This window comes from Chlamydotis macqueenii, chromosome 1 (assembly GCF_036417535.1).
Source record: "Chlamydotis macqueenii isolate bChlMac1 chromosome 1, bChlMac1.mat, whole genome shotgun sequence".
NCBI classification, from domain to species: domain Eukaryota; kingdom Metazoa; phylum Chordata; class Aves; order Otidiformes; family Otididae; genus Chlamydotis; species Chlamydotis macqueenii.
This window is the reverse complement of record NC_141556.1, coordinates 194,678,503-194,689,816: the sequence shown is the minus strand read 5'-3', so window position 1 is coordinate 194,689,816 and position 11,314 is coordinate 194,678,503.

Here is an 11,314-nt window from a genome sequence, read left to right as displayed (position 1 = left end):
GTGTTCCTGTTTCTCCCGTGTTCCCACTGCCGACGACCGGAGTGGAACAGTGGCACCAGCTGGGGCACAGCCCAGCTCTGCTCGCCTCCCCGGCCATGGGTGGGGAGCATGGCAGCAGCCTCCACCCCAGCCTTTTCCCGGACCCTGCACCCACTGCATACAGTCAGGGCACCCAAACCATGCCCATGGCGCAACATCGCTAGGGATGTGGGCACCCGTCGGGGTGGCTGGTGGCACCCTGGTCACAGACCCCCTCACTGGCTGCAAATCGACCCCAAGATGCAAAGCAAATTTGAAGGGAAGGAGAACGCGAAGGGGAAGGGGAAGGGAAAGGGGAAGGGAAATGGGAAGGGGAAGAGGAAGATGAAGAGGAATGGAATATTATATTTCAGTTGGGAGGGATCTACAATGATCATCTAGTCCAACTGCCTGGATGCTTCAGGGCTGACCAAAACTTACAGCATGTTATTAAGGGCATTGTCCAAATGCCTCTTAAATACTGACAGGCACCTGTCTAGGAAGCCTGTCCCAGTGTTTGAGCACCTTCTTGGTAAAGAAGTGCTTCCTAATGTCCAGTCTGAACCTTCCCTGGTGCAGCTTTGGACTATTCCCACATGTCTTGTCACAGGATACCAGGGAGAAGAGCTCAGCACCTCCCTCTCCACTTCCTCTCCTCAGGAAGCTGTAGAGAGCAACGAGGTCACCCCTCAGCCTCCTGTTCTCCAAACCAGACAAACCTGGCCAAATTAACCTGCCCTGAGCTCCAAACTCACCGAGCAACGCGTCTGCCTCAGCTGTCCCTTGAGGCCGGGTTATTCCAGCTTGGGGGCAGGCAAACCTGCTTTCAACGCGGAGCTGGAATAATGCGTGTGCCCTGGCAGCGCGACTCTGCTACACAGCATTAGTCTGGGCTCCTCAAAACTGAAACTTGCCTGACTGGGTTTTAGCTTTAAATGCGAGTGAGAGCCACTAAAGAGTCGTATGTGGGCCCTTTGGCTTGAGGCTAGGTTCTGTGCCTTTTGAAGTCAGTAAAAGGTTTTGCCATTGACTTCACTGGCTGGAAGAATTAGTTGTGGGGTTTTTTTTAACATCATCAGACATTCATTGCACTCTCCCACGAGAGCAAGTTGAATTATCTGTTGTGAATAATTTATCCGGTGAATTTAGTCCTTTTTCTGTTCATGTATAAAAAGTGCCATTTGCATTCAGAATTACAAGCGTTCAATAAAAGCAATATGAGCACATCATTCAACTTACAGGTCTCTCCTGCCTTTTGCAAGACACAGAGGAAAGGACGGAGACAGAAGCCAAGGTTTTGGCTGCAGGAGGAGTGAGTTGCATTTTATGGAGTGCAGTTCATAAACATGCCCAGCACCCAAAAGCCATGGAGATGGGAGGTCAGACCAGAACCCGTAGGCATCAGTTGCTCACCTGGACTGTGCCTCCATCAATTGTGCCACGTCATGACCTCCCCCATCACTTGGTACTACTTTTGCTCTTTAGCCAGATGAAGGGAGCTTGATAAAAAAGACAAAATGCCAGATGTTCTTGTGTGAATGCAAATACACAGAGCCAGGCGTCCTTTGAAAATCTGGAAGAACAAAACCTGGTCACGTATCTTGGGAAAAAAGTGGGCAAAAATGCTAATAAAGTAAGACTGGGCCACATGACTGAACTTACCACTTTTTGGCACTTTCATACTGGTGCTTTGCTACATTTCACCCATCTGTTATGTTTCACCAATTCTTTTTACAAGCATTGAGCCCAAAGGAAGGAGATACAGAGATAGAAAAGGCAGAGGACAGATGACTCAATGCTTCAGAGCTGTACGGAACAGACAAATTACTGTGTCCTCTTTCTTTTTGTGTGAATATTTGCAGCCATGAAGGAAAGGGTAGACTTTCAGCTTGTTTTCCAGTCCACTTAAAATCCAAGTGTTAATGGAGGAAAGTGACTTGAGGTCAACCTGAAATTACTACTTTAGAAATGTTATGACAAATTTAATTTTTTTCTTATACATTTGGTTTCAATCCTTTTTGCGCATTTTAAAATACGATTTAAATAACCTTGAAGTACCTCTGGAAATGGATAGTCATTCTAAAATGAAATATTAAAGCATTGAATTTTGAAAGTGACAAATGAAACATTCCCATTTTTTTTTCTTTTCTTTTTTATTTTGTTTTAAACCAAAAACATCTATGGCTTCATCATGAACTCATGATGTGCTGTGGTCAACTTGCCCTTGCAGGGCTCAACAGGAAAAAGCTTTAGACAAAATGTTCACCAACTTCTAACTGAAGAAGAGTAATGCTGAAAGGTGGTTATATTCATGCAAAATAGCTCAAACATCTAGGGATGTTTGGACACCTGAGTGCTGTATGATCAAGGAGGCTGGGACAAAATGTTCTCTGCCGCATCTGTTGTGCCCATGTCCTCATGTGCAATGGGAATTTCACACAGTTGAGTGACGTTCCCTGGCCTTTTGGTTCGCGCTGCTGTCGGCTGTGATTCCTCCTGGAAGCAAATGGCAAAACTGTGAAGGGATACGGGATCAGCTGTGTGAACAGCCTTCCAAGGTGAGCAGGGGTGGTTTCTGGGAAAGGATAGTGAGGAGCTGGATGAAATGGAGCCGGAAGTATTTTCTTCCAAGTGCTCCTTTTTTATGCTTTCTGGTCTTATGTTCTAAGAAGCTCATGCAAAGCCTATGTAAGCAATAACCATGACTTACTGTATTTCTCAGAGGTTTAAAACTCAGTCCCCTGAATTATGATAGGGATTTCTTTATGGCTTCCCTTCACCTCTGTAGGTCTGCTTCTGACAGTGAAAAATGTCCTAACTCTGTCTTCCTGGCAAGGGGAAAGGCTGACAGACACCTTGCAAAGAGAAAACAAATGAGGAGCTCTAATTTGAAAGCATGTAGGGACTCCACAGTTAGCTGGGAGCTCCTTGTGACTCACAGACAAGGGGCAGCCGAGCAGCCGGGGTGGGAGAGCGCTTTCAACAGCATCCCCCTCCAACCTGGCTTAGCCTGAGAGGCATCTGACATGGTGGAAGAGATCCCATGCCAAGCTGCACGGCACAGGCACATCAGTGGGTTTATTCCAGCCAAAGGGGTCATCAAAAAGGGTCTGTGGAGGAAATGTTTTCAAAGGTGGATTTTTTTCATCTTTAGAATGAATATGAATGAAGAAAAACAGACAAGAAACACTTTATAACAAAATTATTCAGAAAAGGTCATTTAAAAACATGTAGCATTTATAGGTATACACTTTTTAATAGAAATGAAGGACTTTGAGGTGAAGGCTATGTTCTTCTTCCATGAACATACCCTACAGCTTTTTGGGGCTGCTTGCTGAAGGTGACTGTCACAGGCTGCTGGTCCAGCTCCCAGCCTTGGCTCCACCACTAACTCATGCCATGATCCTCAGGAAGCCACTGCTTTACTTCATTTCAGCCAAGGGTGCCTTCTCCAGTGACCCACAGGCACCCCAGTCCTGTCCCAGCCTGACTCCCTGCAGAGTGCTGGAGCCACGGGGGCACCCGGCAGCTGGAGCCATCGGGTGAAACAGCAGCAGCCATAATTACAAACCAGCCTCTCACCGCTTTTCCCCCGTGATTGCACCAGGCAGAGGCTCTCAGGTCCCCCAGAGACTGCAGTATGTGGCACAGAATGAATACTGAATACAAATAATGGAATTCACTGACTATGACTTAGTGATGGAAGTGACGGCTAGCAAACCATCTTGCCCCTCATTTTGACAGAAGCCCTAGAGTTTTTTGGTGTTTTGAAGCTGCCTCACGTGCTGAACGGGAGTGTTGAGCACAGGGTGACAGGACAGAGGTGTCTGAAAATCTCTGCAGGAATTTTTCACTTCATGCTTCATTTCTAAGTCGATTCAGTGACTCCAGAGAGTCAGGAGCAGCCATCTCAACATAGTACCCAGGATATGCTCAGTTTTAAGCCAGACGTTACCCATTTTCTGCTGAACTGCTTTACTCTTTTTTTTTTTTTAGATTTCTGCAGCTGTGTTTCTACTATCAAATACACTATGGTGTATATGTAATTCATGGGGCTCGAAAACGCTACATCAATTTAAATACAGTAGGTCTTCCTAATAATGAGCAGTGAATCTAAATTGCAGAAAGTGGATTGCAAGACTTTGGCCGGCACGGTGCTTGCATCTAGACCCCAGCTGGTGATGGGAGAAAGTCAGCAGGCTTTTAAAAAGCCATAGATAATTACCATGCCAGGGTCTAGAATTTAAGGATGAGTACAGGGAGGTCCAGAGCAACCACAGGTTCACAGGGAAGAAGACAGTTGCACTACTTGAAAAGTTACTTCAAACACTGCAGTTTCTTCTTACACGGTTAGGTGTGCTGCAGCACAAATAAACTCTTCAGTGCATTACAATATCAGGAAACGGAAGAGATGCTGTTTGCTGGATTACAAAATCAATGGGCTCATTAAGGAAGATACAAGTAAAGTCAGATCTCTGCTGATACCTTAAGATCTGCGTAGGGAATCACTGGGACTAGAAAAAGAGAACAGCTAAAACCAGCGAAAAAAAAATTCAGAAAAAGAAATGGAGGATTAAAGAATCCCTCTTATTTTCCGTATGAACCTTCTTGCTGTTCAGTGGGAAGTGTGTGCTTGTACAGGTACAGGGGAAAAGCACGTGGATTTCTAACATTTGCCACGTGTTTGCAGTTGCCTCCAAATCCATGTCCTCTAATACTGCGTATTGCCTTCTTCCCTCTCCAGCCCATGTGGCAGCAGCTTGGACCTCCTTGGGGCCATTCGCTTTGTTACTCCTCCCTCCGTTTCCCAGGTCAGATAATTTTCCACATCCTTTTCTGCAAACTAAACTCTCCCCAGCTGCAGAGGCGTAAAGAGCATAAATGTGCGATTCAGCTTGTCCAGAGTCTGGCTGCCCCTCACTCTCAGGCAGCTCAGGCTTGGGGATGTCTCAGGGAAAAGGTTCTTAAAGGACTCTGAAAAATGTGTTATGTGGAAGGAAGAATAAAGACTGGCAAGTACAAGATGAGGGATAAAGTGAGTTTCCTAGACTTATCAGACTGTCATCTCTGCACAGACTTCATGTTCACCGGAAGCTTCCCGATTAACACATGAAAAACTGTCACTGGAAGAATCTGGTATCAGTGCAATGTGCAAATAGCAAAGATCATCACGACTGGGAGATGCGCATGTCCTGTAAAGTATATCTCCAATCTCCTGGGAGATAATAAACTGTCATGATTTTGTTTTATTGTCTGAAGAGCTGCAGTACTGGGAAGTGTACAGTGAGCAGAACAAGACCTGTTTCTCAAAATAGAGACTGGAACTCTGTTTTCAGAAAATGATGTCTGAACCCCACCGCCTTACGGAATTTGGAAGTGCTCGCTGCAGAACTGTGCAATTTATGTAACCAAAATGTCCGCTAAATCTCCAAGAAATCACACCAAATGAGAGCTGAGGTACAGATTCTTGAACAGGTAAATGATCATGTCCTTCTGCAGTGTAAATGTGGAGGAAAGAAAAAACAGACACTGAGTTTTCATGTGTTCAAACACTGGTCCAGTCTAGCTAAAATGGGGGAAAGTCCCATTTCATGAACCTGGAAGACTGTATTAGACCAGAGACCTGCTAGTGAGGACTTCATGAAGAGGAATATTTCTTGTTCTCACTGATAATATCCTTGCAGCAAAGGCCAACACCACCTTTGCATGTGAAAGGAATCCTGCAGCCACTGTGAAGTTTTCTTTTATTACTGTCATTCAGCCTCAGCATCCCTTCTGGATGCAATTTTATAGGAAAAAAATAAAATGTTCAGCAAGAAATGGATGTTCAGATTGAGGAAACCAGTCATGGGGTTTCTGAAATCAAGTAGACAATCTGAGCTGAGAAAGGATGAAGTTACAATATTTCATTTGAGATTTTTGTAGGGGTTTTTTTGTTGTTGTAAAAACTTTTCTGTATAAATGGCTTATGTTTTGCTGGTTTAAAGTGCAAAATAGGAAAATAACAGTAACCCTCCCAAAATGAAGCCAAACACGAGTTCGACCCAAAAGAAAATTATTGAATGTTTTCCAGTTCAGCCAAGAGACTGAAAAAATCGATTGTCTGCATATGATCTCTGTGTTATCTAACTGTTCTTCCCAATGCAAAACAAAAGGATTACAGAGAAATAAGGAAGCAATTGAGAAACTGAAAGGGGGAAAATGTCCGTCATTTGTCTTAAATCTAAATACGAATTAAAAATGCAGGCAGTGTGTGTAGTCCCCCGAGGGACAGATTTACTTCTAATTAATAATATGTTAGTGCCCTAGCCCTCTGCATTAAAAAAAAAAAAAACAACCCTCTAGATTAATCCTTCTGTAACATTGTAGCTAGAACCTCTAAGAATTAACCCAGCCCAATCCCAGATTTACTTGCACTGTAATTACTGGAAATGTGGAGAGTTTATTTTCTTCCATATACTGAACTGAAAAGAGAAATGTAAAAAAAAAATCCTGTAAATATGTTTTTTTTTTTACATGGATATACAGCCATTCACTTTCTTCTTTTGATGTTTGTAATATCTCAGACATAATAAAAACTTAATTTTTTTAAATTTCTAATTGTGCTAGTTAAGTTTTTCTACTTAAAAAATAAATGAAAATAAAATCCTGGCTGTGCAGTCCCAGCAGACCTGATAGACAATAGTACCACAGGAGGGATGGGGCTTCCTCACTACCCTTAATTAAAAGCCCAAAGAAGAATGTAAGCAGATTAGGGGGACAATGGGGAATAGTGGGTCAGAATGTATTTTTCAAACAGATGGGAATGATTTTTGGAGGATGAGGACATTTTCACTGAGAGGTAAGCATTCAAAAAACTTTCATTGTATTGGATGCCTGAGTTTCTTCCTCATCCTTGTACTATCTGGGACCTTTCCATTGACTTCAGCAGAAACGCTTCTGATTAATGTTAGTAGATGTAAAAGTCAGAATCACGCCCTTAATTAAAGATTCAGCCTCCCCCAGTAGGATACCTAGATAGATGTGATCATATTACTTGTGCTTTTTTAAAAAATAAGAAATACTTCTCCAATTCACCAGCAAGGCTATTGCTAGATTCAGCTACTGCAGACAATTCTTTTAAAAAGCTGTTTCTTTACAATTACTGATAGATTATTAGTGTGATTTCAGGAGCACTATGTCTCACTTTTCTTCTTTCCCCTCATTTCACTGTGTGAAAAGCAAGCAACCCCTGGGCAGAACATCAGTCGGAGTGGCTGGGTGGTAGCACATGGAAATCTTTGAGCTCAGGTGAAAGGAGTCAGAGGCCAAATGTGGAACAGGGAAAAGAAACCTGAGCACATATGAAACACACGGGCTGCAAGGGAATTACTGAAAAGCTTTGGGAGTAAATCTGGGCCTTGGAACATGGTGGGAGAGGAGAGAAATAATTTTGCTTTTTATTATGACAATCCAAAACTAATGACAGAACTCACTGTCAGGATTTTTTTCAGGAGCCTCAAAACTACAACTACTCCTATATGAGCTACTCTGAAGCAGATAGACACTATATAATATATTTTGTATTTGAAATAGGGTATGTCTCAGCAGCTTCCAAAAGATGCTATACAAAACTAGGCCATGCCTTGCAGACCTGTAGAAAGCACTGGTTTCATCTGTTTCAAGCCAAAGGGTGGGTTTTGTCTCTCTGGGCTTTAACCAGCTGTAGGGTAAACAGCTGCATCTCAGCTCGTTAGCTTAAAACCCCTTTCTCTAATGTGGGAAAAGACAGATATTCTTAGGGTGCAGTTTATTTGACCTGTTTTACATGTCAGCTTAAGGGTGGATGAGGTAAATCTTATCCTAAAAGCTCTGAGCTCAGAGAAAAACACGTACGTTTGCTCAAACCAGCCCCTCTCCAAATGTTTCAGCATCCATGCGTTTTAAGTTCTTTCCTCCCTTTCCCAGAAATATCAGCCAACATTTTTCAGCTTTCAGTTTTTCCATTTGGGGAAAACATTGTTACAGAGAAATAAAACATTTTCCATCATCTCTAAGGCAAGCATCTGCATTGCTCAACGTATGTGCACGTGGCAATTCCTATTTCTGGCACCAGGGGAGCTACTAAGATGGTCAGGAGTTTGCAGGACTGGGACTCCTGTCAAAGTTACACCATGGAAAGGGCTTGGTGCAGCCTGGATTTTGGTTGTGTCAGTCCCTCAGAGCTGTGAGAGTTTCTAAAGAAATCTGAACCCAACTTGTTCTTTCTAAAAATTGTGCCTTGATACACATCAGTGAACTCATTAGTTGGAAACAGTCGTAGGGATGCTGGTAGCTTGTAGAGAAGCACACGATTCATTTCCCATGCAGCACTTTCACTGATCTCGTTTTAATATTGCTCTCTGATGCCCTGCTCTCACTAAAGAGCATTGTGTGGTACACGTGAAACAAATAACACCAGAGGTTTTTTTCCGAAGGGCTATTTTTGAAAAGAGCTGTTGCTCTGACAGCAGATCGCTCTATCAATTCTAACTGAATGTCAGCTAAAGGACAGCTCTTCAGTTTTCTCTTTTTCCCTTTTTTTTCATCCTTAAAAAAAAAAAAAAAAGAAGCAGTGGGTGTTGATTTATGACAGTTTTACTAAAATATCTAAAGAGTACAGTTCAGTTTAAGAATAGATTAGTACCAAGAGGAATAATCACTGGGGCTCCCACTCCTGCTCTTCTTCTTGCTTGGACAAACTGGATTTCCAGAGAAGCACCATTTGCACAAGAGTGTGTAAGAAATGTAGGATTAGGTTGAGTTGCCTAGTAGGATACCCAGGATGCATAGGAAGCATCTCCCAGCCCCTTGGGACCTGAAGGGCTCTGCTCAGTGGTGTTTTCACACACAATAGCTGAATTCAGCATCTATCAAGAACAACCGCAAAACTCTCACCAAGCTCCACAGTGCTGGATCGGGGCCGAGGGGGAGGGCAAACTGGAAACCAGCAGCACAGGTTTGCCTGGTGTCACCGGCTTGCTGGGGAAAGCCCATTTCTTTTGATTCCTGGACAGGGTATATCATCTCCTGCTTCCAGCAAAACCCAAAGGGAAAACCATGAGCCAATCCGAAAGATGTCATATGCATCAAGTGGGACAGTCAAGATCATCCAGTCCTTTTCATGGAGATTTTCCATGGAGCTTCACAAAAATAGGCTGACAGGTGTCGCAGAGCTTTGCCTGAACTTGTGGATTACCAGGCCAGAAGGAAGCATCCTGCAATTGTCAGATCTGCAATCCTGGAAGGCACAAGCTGGAGAAAATGACCTGATTTTTTTTTCAAAAACAAGTGCCTTTTTACTCTCTTTTTACTTGCTCACTTCATGACACACGTGCACACATACATACATATCTAAACATACAGAAGTCCCAAAGCATTTTTTTTCAGAGACATTCTTCTCCTTGCCACACTCTGGTCTTACTTAAACATGCCTAAGAGTTTGCTCTCTCTCAAAATAACTCTCTATATTAGTTTTTTTGAAGTGTAATTGTATCTATGAAATAGTAAAGGGGATAAACAGACAACAAACTGCATCCCTCACCAGCACTTATCTCAGATCAATTGATAATCCCTTGTCAGGCTGATTGCTGTCAAAACCAGGACAAGCAAAGGCATTTTTCCTTCCCACCATTGCAGCTGTTGTCTTTTTCTGTTAGCCCAATTAAGCAAAACGAAAAGGAGTAACACCGTATCAGAGCCAGTTTGCCTCAGGATATAAATTGTCTTCTTGTGTTTGTCCATAGCCAACACTGCGAGAATAACAAAGCGATGCCATAAAACTCAACCACTGTGCTGAAAACACAAAGGAGCCATTTTTTCCCTCTCCAACCCAACATGGCATCCAGCCATGATGCCCTCAGTGCTGGTGGATAGCAGGGCTGTGCATAGCCACCCTGTGCTGCCTACGGCCAGCCCCCTGCCTGTGCTGCCAGGGGCTCGGGGCTCAGCCTCGCTCAGCCTGAGCCCAGCAGAATTGGACTCCTTCCCCCTCACCACTCCAGAGCTGAGGGGTTTTGCTGGGTGCCGTCATGAAAGCTGCTTTCCCTCCTCCACCTCTCCTCCACACTTGGCAGGAGAAGAGCCCTACACCTTTCAGCTTGGAAAACAAGCGAGAATCAGTAATTTTCTCTGATGCTGTTAACCAAAGCCCTCCTGGAAATGAGCTGACTCTATTGTCATAGAAGTGTAGCTGACTTCTGGCAATGAATGCCAAAGAAGTGCATCACCCTTGTGGCTTCTTGTCTCCATGGCAGGACACCCTGTTGTGTGCTGGATTGTCACATGTAATCTATGCAAATGTAGTCATTAGATTTAGCAGATTTTTTTTTTTTTTAATCATGCTGCTTCAAAACTGAAAAGGCATCAGCAGGGATTTTTGTTTTCTTACCTAGATTTTGGGGAACGGAATAAATTGCAACAACCTCTTATAAATGTTAATGCGCCCTTCCTGGTATGTAAGGCTGTGTACCTACTTCTAATCTACATAAGAACTTCACTGCTTTTCATTTTCTTGGTTCAAATTTTAATAAAAATCCTCCTAACAGCCTTAGGAAAGTGGGTTTGTGTGTATGGTCTGGCTGTGACACATGGAGACAAACAGGGACCTTCTTGAGGTATCAAAGAGCAGAATCAACGTTAGCAGCAGATTTAAGTTCTTCATTCTGGGTCTTTGCTGGCCGGCAGTGGCCCCCATTACAAAATGCCTTTCTTGCTCTCCTTAGGCTCATTCATCTCCGCTAGGCACCTGTGATAGATATCAAAGCAGGCAAAGTAGCCTGGGTACAGCCATTGGGTTTGGGGGGCGAGAGGGTTTCATGGCACGAACGTGGGCTGTTTTGTGGCTGTTGTCCCATCACCAGGCAACACCCTGCACAGAGAGCAGAAAGAAGAACGTCATTGTCCCATCCTTCAGCCCTGGTCAGGCCATGAGAGCTTTAGGGGCACAACCACCGTCCGACCGTGAGAGCTTGCGGTGGGAATTGAGTCTGGAGCGGGGAACAAGGCAAGGCCGACATCAAAGAGGCAAGAAAGAGGGTGAAGCTGAACTAAGAGGATTTGCCGAGGGCTGTGCCAGGGAACCCCTGGAGCAGCCATATGGCTGCAGGCAGTGCCGGGCACCACCAGCCTCTGCCGCCCCTGTGACCGTGCATGCAGCTTCTTCTCAGCAGCATGGCAGTGGCCCTGCGGGGGTGGCACTGGGCTCCCCACCTGCCTTCCCTACGCTCTGCAGCTGCTCGGCTGGGGCTGCCGAGCCTCAGCAAGGTGCAGGGAGAAG